The 12,093-nt window shown below is 36.7% G+C and overlaps 1 long non-coding RNA gene across 1 annotated transcript; it reads right to left on the bottom strand.

Annotated features, from left to right (window-relative positions):
• Window positions 1-3,529: 3,529 nt before the first annotated feature.
• LOC131632496 (uncharacterized) lies at window positions 3,530-4,203 on the bottom strand. The gene is made up of 3 exons (XR_009293030.1): window positions 3,962-4,203; window positions 3,844-3,894; window positions 3,530-3,774 (listed from the first exon to the last, which is right to left on the bottom strand). It is a non-coding gene; the product is annotated as an uncharacterized LOC131632496 (long non-coding RNA).
• Window positions 4,204-12,093: the final 7,890 nt, after the last annotated feature.

Below are 12,093 nucleotides of genomic sequence, written 5' to 3' on the forward strand. Positions count from 1 at the left end.
CCAGCTCTCTCACGCGGAAAAGATCTCATTATATCAATCAATTTCAAAATCGTGGGGTATAACCACTCGTTTCAACAATTAATCGTGTCTAAACTTTTTGAAGAAAAGCCACTAAGGGCAAAAGATATTTTTAAGAAAAGGTTTTGAAAAGATTGCAAACATAAGAAGGTTTTGTAAAAGGGAGAAGATTTTGAAAATCTAAGAAGGGGAGGAGATGAAGAGGCTAACCTAGTGCATAAAATAAAAGTTAAGGAAAAGAACGGTCTAACCGAAATAAGAAGCCAACACTTGACATTGTGAGTCAAGGTAGATTTCCCATCCTTTGGACTTATCAATACCAATCCAACACATTACCACTTGGGGATCCAGATGAACTTATTATCTTGGCACCATTTTGCATTAAGCACATTAAGATTCTGACGAAAATCGGGCAGAGTAACGGCTGTTTTCGGGTAAAATCCTTGTCTCAATGCCTTGGAATTAACCATCAAGGGCTTTCAAGGAAATACCTGCATACACAAACAAACCACAATCCAATGCCAGACAGACAGAACAACCACAGAGTAACAACAAAATAAGGGTCCAGAGGTCCTAAGTCCATAAGTCCAAATCTCCAAAATGCTCAGGATAGTAACCAATAGCCCGAAAGAGAGCCTTAAGTGTTTTTTAGATTTTTGTTACTTATTAGTGCTTTAGCATAAAAAGTAAAGTATGGTCCAAGTGGACAAAAAGAAAATAGCGGAAACATAAACATATGTCCAAGTGGACAAAGAGAAAATAGCGGAATGTAAACGTCCAAATGGACAAAGAGAAAATAGCGGAATGTAAATATGATGAAATGATAAAATAAAGCGATAAAGCGAGAAATATAGAGAGCAATATAATAAATTGCGGAAATTAAAGTCAATTGTTAGATGTTAAAGATAACCATCTTGAAACTTGTCAAGTATGTTATCAAAGTTAGTAATTAAGATCGATGGTGAGTGAAGGATGTACTCGGATTTAAATTCAATGGACATTTATCAGAAGCTTGATAAAATCATAGCGACTACACGATAAACCTCCAAAAGTCTTAAATCAACCGCATACAATTCTCTTCCATATTTGATCTTTTTTATTCGGGACACGAAATATTGCGCTATGTTAAGCAGATCGCCAAGTGATTTATGTAGAAATCACCCTACAACGAGGCCGGTCAAAACATTATGTGATAATGCATGCGAGAGAAGTGATATGTAGATCACTCTCCGAAAGCAATATCGCACGAAAAGAAAAATGGTGAGTGATCTAGTCTTTACCAAGAATCCATAAGAATTCTCAAGGTATTAAGACTTTCATCGATCAAAATAAAGAGAAGTAAAAGATGGAACCACATTAAAAGCTCCTTTCATCCATAATTTCAATCACTTAATATTGCGGATTTGGATTCTCATCCTATCGACGCCCTAAGTCCATGGAAATTAGAGAGAAATTAGGCTTCTAACTTGTGATTCAAAGAAAATATCAAAAGAATGGAGTAGAAAATGAGTTAGAACCAAAAACAAGTCAAAAAAGGCAAAAAACACATTCTGCTCAGATGTAAATCGATTTGCACAGAGTGTAAATCGATTTACATAACTCTGTTTTCAAATCTGCGTAATTTTTCAGTTGTGTAAATCGATTTGCACCAGATGTAAATCGATTTGCACAACACAGCTTTTCAAAAAAACAGCAAATCAAGAGAAGAAAACTTGTTTAAACATAAAACTAAACACCTTGTGATCTTGGATTAATTTGTGCACGAAAATGTATCAAGTAAGCAAGCAAAACTCATAAATGTAGCACCAAAGGTGCATCAAGCATAAACAACAATGGATCACATCTTGGATCATGGAAAGGATCTAGAATTTTACCAAATCTTCACAAACTTTGAATCTTCTTCAAGAACACACAACCACAAGCCTTGATCTCTCACAATTGATGAAGAAAGTAGTGTTTATGTTGAGGTTTAGCTCTAAATTAGTGAGGTTCAAGATGTAACTCACTAATTTTTGTGGAAGAAATGAGAGCTTTGAGTGAGGGGTTTGGAAGAGGTGAGGAGAGAAAGAGCAAGAGTTTTCTTGGCTATCAAAGCTTTAAAAATGAAGAAGGGAGTGCCTCAATTTATAGCACTTAGGCTTGGGAAATTTTGTGGCTTGGAGTTAGGATTGGAAAATAGAATTAGGCCTGGGAAAAGGATTTGGAGCCAAAAATGAAATCCAATGGTCTTGATGCAATCACATGAGGGTTTATGATTAAATGATGTAGAGAATCAAATGTAAGAACTAAGTCATGCTTCCCATGCTTGCAAATGATGTCAACACTTCAAAAAGCTGAAATTTGCCTTCATTTTTCCAAATTCGCACTGGTGCAATCGATTTGCACCTTATGCAAATCTATTTACATTGCTGAAAAAGGCAAAATCTGGGGCAAAAACAGTTATGCAAATCGATTGCTGTCTTATGCAAATCGATTTGCACTGATGGCAAAAGCAAATCTGGTGCAGAAACAGTTGTGTAAATCGATTTACACCTTATGCAAATCGATTTGCACAGTGAAAATGTTGAAAAATGCTCCTTTGATGGATATTTTGACTTGGTACCTACAAAACACAGACACACAAGAGCAGAAGGCAATATTTTTGGTATTTTGGTTAGTAAAACAATATATACAAGACTAAAACATGGGTGCTCGATGATTCCCTTGCAGATGAATTGAGCACAACATCACCAGTAGAGCTCTAAATTAAAACTTCTTGATTGATGATTGGTATGCAAATGATGTGTGATCTTAGGGTCAAAAATTGGGGTATGACACATACCCATACCCGGAGAAAAAGTCGAAAACCTCTTTTTATGAGTTACTGCCTTTTAACCTCTTTTTATGAGCTACTTATTTTTTAAATAAAAATAATTATTAATCAATATAAAATAGATATTATACTGATAATGACCGTAAGATTAAAAAAATTACTTGATGTAATATAAAATATCATAAAAATGCAGTATGAAACATGACTCTAAACATGACTCTAAACATCATCTCCTCACTAACAAAATCTTCATTTAAATGTATGCATTCAAGAACGAAATCCCCTTGAACATGACAATGAATATCAATTTTCACGAGCATACACTCTGCATGTGGTAAAAATTTCTTAAGCAGACTTTCTATTAAATTAATTCACAAACAGTAAATGTAATTCTGTTACAAACGTATAGAACCCCTAATTAATTCACAAACAGTAAATGTAATTCGGTTAAAAAATTCAAAAGTAAATGCTATAGAACCCCTAATTAACATACATAATTCAGTTACAAACGTAAAAAATTAAATTCTGAAATATAGCAACATGATTACCTTTTCGTATATGCGTCAACACTACAACTGCTTGATCCAATGCAGGCTTGTTAATGTTCACCACATTCAGTAAGGGGATTAGAAGAGCATAGCTGTAGATTAATAAATAGATTAAACACTAAAGCTATTGGATCATATGATGCATAAGTCAAGCAGATTATAATGATAGATTGATATATAGCAGTGAAGTGTGGGGTAAATTGTTTTGATCCAAATTAGAACAGAAAATTGGCTGACCTTGACCAACATGAAGGGAGAACACAAAGAACAGAAAAGGAAAAAAAATTCCTGTATGATATGACTATACCATTCTCCGAATCGCATGTTCAAAGGACCAATAGCAATCTGCTTCATTCTCGATAAGAATAACCGAAGGTGAGCAAATATCGTTCATTCCTGCAAAAAAAATAATCCATTATGAAACTTCATGAATCGACAGAACATCCCAAAGTTTTGCTTGATTACCTTCATCTTCGTAAAAGACAAGTGATCGACCTGTTCGAACAACATCAATACCTACAATGAACAAATAATCAATTGCCATTATGAATACATTGTTATTTATGCAGCAGCATATACTTACCAATCTGATGTAATAATTGTATCCACTGCATAACTTTCTTATCTGGATTCGGGACGGTTACCAAAGAAGGATCTATTACAAAACTTAAACAGAAGGACCCAAAAAAACCAAATCTTTAACGTGAGCACCAAAATCGAATCTACAAAGCACAAGTTTAAATAGTTGTAAGGAAAATTAACAAAACCTCAAAAGGTTGTTTACCTACAAAAACGAAATTGTTATGGTTAATAGAAATCACACCCAGAACCAAACTTATATGTATTGTGAAGAAGAACATACTTATACAAAATCTTAAATGTCGGAGAAGCTGAAACAAAAACTCAAAACGTAAGAAAAAACTCAAAAGTTTGTCTACTTACAAAACAGAAACATGAATTCATGAAACTTTTATGTGTTGTGAAGAATAACACGGCGAATACGAAAGCTTTAATGTTGGAGAAGTTGAAACAAAATAAATAAATAAAACACAGCCAGAGCAGGTGTTACCTACAAAAACGAAATCTTCAGAAACGAAGTAAGAAAACTTATCCGAAAAGCAGAGAAGGTGAAAGGGAGACGAGGAAGGACGAGAATGAACGTGAAAGTGAGACGAGGTGGCTGGGTGGTGTAGTTTGGGTTTTGAATATGAAGAGAGAGGGTTAGGATTTTGAATGTGAAAGGGAGACGAGGTCTGCAGAGAAATGAAAAGGAAAGAAATGAAAAGTGAATAAGAAATTGTGGAGTGAAAGGGTAATAGATAGGATGTTAGCAATTGTCCATAGGTTTTCAAAATGTGGAGGGAAAACCTAAAGGATATTAAGATGCAACATCAATTTTATAAAAAGAGAGTGCCACTTGGACTAATAGAGAAAACTGATTGGTTGGAATAATAATTTGAATTAGCAAATTACGAAAAAGGGCATTTTGAAAGGAAAAATTTATTTGCAAGAAGGGTATTTTAGGGTGTTTGGTAGCATGTTGTATTATTAGGTAGGTAGTTGATAGTTGATTAGTTATTATTAATTTGGTTATTTTATTAACTATCAGCATTAGTTTTGTTACTGTTATCATTTTTATTCATTGAGTCAAAAAATAGAGTACCATATCAGGATATCACCATGAACACTTATCAGAATATCTTTTCCAAAAAGCAATATATCAAAACCAGAATCATGTCAATATGGAAGTAAATTAAAACATTACCAATTTCTCCAAATCAAACCCTCCCACGTAATTGAATCAGATCAACAAAATAATAGCAACATTCCAAACTTCCTAATTTATACAAATCTCACATAAAGTCTAACCCTAAAAATTCAACTATAAAAATCACAAGTTTTGTTCCGCAGGAGGAAGGCCGAAAAAGATCAGAATACAGAGCTAAAGCCAAAATCCACCCCTTTATCATGTTCATGAATATTCCCATAAAACAATCCTTTTAACCATTCATAAAACCTTCACTAACAACCTAAACAATCTGAAAAACTCCATTGATATCCATCTTCTACCTTGAACGCAACAACACATATTAGAATTCTAACCATAGCTGCAAATGACACAGTAAATAAAACAAACCAGAAGAAAAGAAGAGGGTTAAGAAGGTTTTCGATTTCACACGCCATCACGCCTCCGCCATCAACATCTTCACGAACCAGTAGCCACGAATCACCACCATTGTGTCCGAGCATTCGCGAGGAAGAAGAGAAGAAGCACACGAAGGGGATCTCACCACGGCGACGGCCTCCACCAACGACCACCGGCCTCCCCTCACCGGATGTGCGCATCACACTTCCGCCTCTCTCCGACGAACACGACGTAACGACACCATCGATCCAAGTTGTCGGCGTTCAAACCGTGAGTTTCTCTTTTTCTTTTTATCACCGTGTTATGGTTTTTTTCTTGGTTCTTGATGTTGTTTCTGTTTGACGTTGGTTGGTAATGATTCATGATGATAATTGTGTGGCTTGTGTGGAACCAAAAAGTGGGTAAGAGAAGAAGAACGAGGGTCGCACAGTAAGAGAAGAAAAAAGGAATAGGAAGTCAGTATCACGTTCAGCTTTTATTTTTAATCTACTTTTTCTTAGTAATATTCCTTTCCTTTAGAAATTTAGGTGTGATATATTTGAATTTTTTCTTTGGGCCTTTGCTATTCATACACCCCCTTGCTAACAAAATAAAAAACCAATTAAATTATTTAATTCTAATCAATTGTTTGATTGATTCTTAATTTTTTCCTCGATCCGACTGTACTTATCAGTCACATTGGCGAGAAATAAATGAATTCTTTCATTAATATAAATTTAACTAATTCTCGAATAATTCTCTCCTCGACCTGACTAAATCTATTAGTCGCAACGACGAGAGATGAAAATGATAAAATCCTTTGTTTAATTCTCTTCTCGACCCGACTAAATCTATTAGCCGCATTAGACAAGAGATAAAAAATATACGAAATTTAAAATACATTTTATTTGCTGCCCGCGACGATCGAATCTATCGGTCAGAGTAACCAGCAATACCCCGTAATCCGTTAATTATAATGATCAAATCTATTGATCATCGCATCTAACGGTGACATATCAAATCAGGGTTGTACGCCATCTAAAACACACTAAACCACGAAACTACAAAATTCATCTCTTCAACACTGCGATGTTCAAAACTACGATAAGGTAATTCAAAATACCTTCGAACTTTGCATTTCAAAAACTACGATAGGCCATTCAAAAAGCCTTCAAACGATATCATATCAAATTCAAAGGCGTACAACCCTGTGCCCTAACTACGTTGATTCTGCAGTGGTAGAACCTGGTGAAACGAACGTACTACTTCCCATCTTATCCCTTCCGGTCGAGCGTCTTCAAACCTTCTGTGGACCTTGCTTATATTATTCTTTCTTTTTAGAATAGAACAGTACACAGATAGGCATGTGCTCCCAAGCGACCTCTGTAGTATGGAGAGCCACTCCACTTACAGGATCAATATTTGCCTTCTTGTACTGATGCACTTCTTTTGTGATTAATGGATTAGGGCTTTCGACTAGAATCATACATCCACTAAGAATGCCGAGGATCCTCAGACGAGATTCTAGACTAGGTTCCACGGGATTCATCAGTGAGGACACTGGCTTCATCGTTCTAGCGGGTGGAAGAATGCTCGGGCCTTGACTTACCTTTCCTTTACTTTAGGCATAGCATTCGCCTATTTCCGTGAAAGCCTGATCCATGCGCTGATCCTTATTTCTATAGTAGGAAGACAAGATCGCAAGGGAATCACAAGTTCCATGGGTAAACCTAATCTGGGTATACCTAGCCAACAACCAACATCAGCTTCTAGGGAGAGTATACTTCGCCAGGTTCGACTTGCCGGATCATAGACTATGTGAATAAAGTCCTATGGGTGACTATGTATGGCACTGCTGCCCTCGTCCATCTACTAAGAAGGAAGCTGACTCTTTGTCAAAGAATTCAAGATTCGGGGCATCCACTTCGGGTTCATATTTTCAAGTCTGTTGACCAACTGGGTAATCTAAACTAGATAGAGGATTTGCAGTGGGCTCTTTCTTTTAAGTTTGGCAGATTCACCTTTAGATCAGTCTCTATTATCTAACCCGCTTCTTCCTACTAAGCCAACTCTCTGATTGAAGAAAACTCTTTTCTTTGCTCGAGATTAGCAATATGGAAAGTCTAGCAAGAAGGGTTTTTGAATAAATTAAGTTAGAGAGCTTTGTCCCAATTGTTGAGGAATGGGGTTTTAAGACAGACAAGGCTTTAGTAACGAATTTTACTAACCGAGGATTAAATTTCCACAGACAAGCATCAGCTAGCTCGTGTCTTGGGCAGACTAGCTTTTACCAAGAAATAGTAAAAGATTTCTTTGGTGGTAGGTGCAGTTGTAACAAAGTTCCCTTTTTCAATCAGTTCCAAGACCCCGAGGCTCGAGCCCTCAATCAGATTTTAGGGGGATCTTTTCCGTTGATCCTAGCAATGAAGAAAGATGATCCTCCTTTAGCCGGGCACACACCTAGTAAGATGTGAAGCTGTTCACTTCCGTGGTTAAGACAGATTCCCAAGCTATAGATAATAACTTAGCTCTTTTTCTTCTGCCTCGATAGAACTTTTTAGTGACTACCCTAAGAAATCAGACTTATGCTCAGTTCTCCTCAGGATAAGCTGCTCTTGTTTCATAAGCAAATGTGGCAACTGGTGGTAACGTATAAAAGTACCCTATACTATGTGTGAGCCGTTAGAGTATAATCAAGTCCATGTCTTCTTAGTCAGTGTCTCATTCACGGAAATGAAAAGTACAATGTCCCATCCCAGGTATACTACTAAAGCTCTAACTCTTCTTTGTCTTCTAGACGAGTGAAGTGACCAATGGGGATTGGTCACAAACGCTATAAGCGAGGTTGCTTCCCGCCTAAGTACATCCCACAATGTGGTACCCTTTAGAGTTATAGTCAATGTATCACTGGTATAGGAGTTTATTATCCGTCTGAGATTGGGTTGGTGTTAAGTGTACTATTACTATAAGGTACAAGATCAAAAAAACACAGAGTGAATACATCTGTCGTTCTCTAGTTTATATGCTAGAGTTGTTTCATCCATTTATATTTATACTCGGTGAGGAACCTTTTTAGGAAAATCCTACGAAATCCCATCGGTTCTAGCTTAGTGAGTTTCATGGAGGAAAGGGGATTGATGACTTTTATAAGTGATTTGAGCAATTCAACTAAAGTGAATAAAAATAAAGGATCTTCTTTTCATCCAAGCCCTCTGTACGCTGTGTGCTATTTTTACATCTCATTACTACCTATCAAGTTAAACTTGCTTATGGTATACCCACCTATAGAGTGGAGGAATGCCCGCAATGATGGTTAAAATGATAGCCAGATGTCCGATCTTATAGGGGATTACTTAAGTTGTCCAACATTAGATATGTATGATCTTTATCGCATGTTAAGTAGCGTAAACTTTAATCACTTTAATATTTTTCTTCCACCAAATGAGTATGATCTGTGTAATGTAATGAACAAGCTGTAGGGTCAGGATCCCATCCCCCTTCTTTAGCGCTTGTTCGTAATAAAAGACTTCCTTCTCGTTCTCGGTCGGTGAAGGAATCGAAGCAGCTATATAATCAGCATCTTACTCTTTAACGGCAAGCTCAGCAACGATCAGTTTTCCTCTACTTTCCAGCTCTAGTTTAGTTTTATCTTAAATAAAGCAGTGGTAGCGCGTCGAGATTTCATAACCGCAGTGAGAGTTGCTGCTGCTGGGGTAATACCCTAAGTAAGGATACCAGTCTCAGGAAGATAGCCAGACTTGGTTGTGAAAGAAAGAGCTGCTGGCTGGTGGAGTAAGCACTTTTCTTGTTACAGTATCCTTTGTTAAAGTAGACGTTGTTGGGACTGACTCCTTGATTGTTCAGCTCTTTGAAGGACAACTTCCCTTGTTAATGTACGAGTGCACTTTCCCTTGATGTCACTCTATTCCAACAAAGCACACAATAAATGAGATGAGCTTGTCAGCTCAGCCTTGGCCCTATGCCTTTTGGCTAGCTCTTCTGGACTTGGCTTTGACCGGTCTGCCCCCGTTTTGCAAGGATTCGGCGCCTCCACTTGATGCTTTACGCCTACGCTTCGTTCAGGCAGCGCTACTCAGATATGTCTTCCCTATTTTTCGCCAAAGCAGTGCTACTTCCAGGATTTTTTTCGGCCAAGCTCGGAAACCTTCCCTTTAGTGAAAGGCTCTATCCCGAGACGAAGAGAAAGAGAGGGGGAAGGCCAAGTACGAGATGAGATCACAGGGATCGGTCTGGAGCTTGACAAGAGCGATACAGGAAACCATACAATCGAAGGCTAGCAAGAAGAAGCAAAAAGATAGTAAAAGCTCAAGGGATCCCTGGTGAGGACACAATTAAGACCAGACAGCCGGATCAGAGAGATATGCACCTTGAATTTGGAAACCCTCGAAAAAGTGGTTAGAACAGATGCTTTCCCCACCTAGGACTTAGACCGGGCATTTCAGCGCTTGGTAGTAGCGCGTACCAGGACGAGAGGTTATGGCCGCTTTTGGATAGTGGAAAAATTGTACAGAACGAATATCCGCACATTTATATTTTACTTAGATTTAAGATTTTATTTTCCCCATTTATAAACAACCCAAATATTCTTAGCCTTAGCTTTACATAGTAACTTTAGATATCCGTGGGTCGATTTATAGTCCCTGTGGATTTTCGATATCTTTTAAAACTACACGACACGACTGTGCACTTACATTTATTCTGACTAATAGACACGCAAAGTCGCGATCATGTAACGATCAAGAGATTTTGTATAACTCATAAATCTGGAAGCCTGCTCACCATACAAAAACTCCACTGAAAACTTAACACATATGATGTAATTTTTTTTATAATTTAGCCATCATTATGGAACCTTCTTTTTTATTTTATTTTGAAAATGAGAACCCTCATTTGTAGGAGGGGTCCTGGATGAATGGCCCATCTAGGTTGAAAATCCTACACAAATCATGCATTTAGGATGAAAACATTGTTAAAGTAGATACTACTGTGTTTATTAGACGTAAAGAAAATCACATTCTTTTAGTTAAAATATATGTTGATGATGTAATATTCGGGTCTACTAATGAATCCCTTTGCAAGGATTTTGCCAATTTGATGTAGGGTGAATTTGAAATTTCTCTAATGGGAGACCTTACCTACTTCTTAGGATTTCAAATAAAGCAAGCTGAACATGACACATCCGTAAGCCAAACAAAATATTTCTTAGAGCTTCTAAATAAGTTTGATATGCAAAACTCGAAGAGCATGTCAACCACCATGGCGTCAAATGTGTTGATAGACAAACATGAGAATTGCAAATTTACCATTATAAACTATAAATATTCAAAGTAAATTTTGCCACACTTTTACGAAGGATGTCAAAACTTAAATAAGTTAACACAATAACAACCATATTAAAACCTTCTATCTCAGAACAACATTAAACCTTCATGCTCATAACAACATTAAACCTTCAATCTCAACCGCCATAACAACATAAAACCTTTAATCTAAATAATAACAATATTAAACCTTTTACTTATCTCAACTAAAACAGCAACATAAAACTGTTAGAACAAAATTTGTTCTGATCAATATTCTTAGTTTTGATGATAAGAATGTATATGAATTTTGTATAAGACGATGTGGTACTCTAATCCTATGCATTTTCCATTTCAGGAAATATATGATGAGTATGCACAATTCAGCGCTAAGAAGCACTGACTCAGAAGGTTCAGTATGCAACATCAGAACATGCTCTCGCAAGATATCAGAAGATGGTCAAGCAAAATCAGAACATGGTCTATTGAAGCATCAGAAGAACTTGAGTTTAGAAGCAGAAGCATTGAAGTTCTTATGGTTTCACGCTAGAAGCACTTCAAAGTTAGAAGACAAGAAGATTCTCTGCACCAAGCTGTTTGACTCTGGTTAATTCAAACGTTGTATCTACAAAGATCATATCAGAAGCAAGTACAAGATGGCAGGCACGCTGACTAACAAAAGGAATGTTAGAAGCTATTAAAGGAAAAGTCAGTTAAAACAGGAAAAGCAAGGGTCGAGGTAGTTGACAAAAGAGTGAAACATTAAATGCAATGTTGTACGGATCACACAACGCATTAAATGCTCCCAACGGTCATCTTCTCAAAACGCCTATAAATAGAAGTTCTGATGAGAAGAGGAACACAACACTCTTGCGCAAAAATAGAGAAACGTTGTCAAATTCAAAAGCTCTCAAACTTCATCTTCAACCTCACTTCATTACTGTTGTAATATCTTAGTGATATTTAAGCTTAGAACTTAAGAGAAATATCACAGTTGTGATTATAACTTATTAAGAAGCATTGTAATACTCTTGTAAGAATTTGTTTACATTAATTTGCAAAAGGTTCCTAGAGTGATCAAGGTGTGATCAGAATACTCTAGAAGACTTAGAAGGTATCTAATTCGAAAACCATTCTAATCAAGGTTGATTAGTGGATTAAATCCTCAGGTGAGGTAAATCACTCTAAGGGGGTGGACTAGAGTAGTTTCGTTAACAACGAACCAGGATAAAAATCATTGTGCAATTGTTTTTATCTTAAGGAGTTTTT

This window comes from Vicia villosa, unplaced genomic scaffold, assembly GCF_029867415.1.
Source record: "Vicia villosa cultivar HV-30 ecotype Madison, WI unplaced genomic scaffold, Vvil1.0 ctg.000944F_1_1, whole genome shotgun sequence".
Taxonomy (NCBI): Eukaryota; Viridiplantae; Streptophyta; class Magnoliopsida; order Fabales; family Fabaceae; genus Vicia; species Vicia villosa.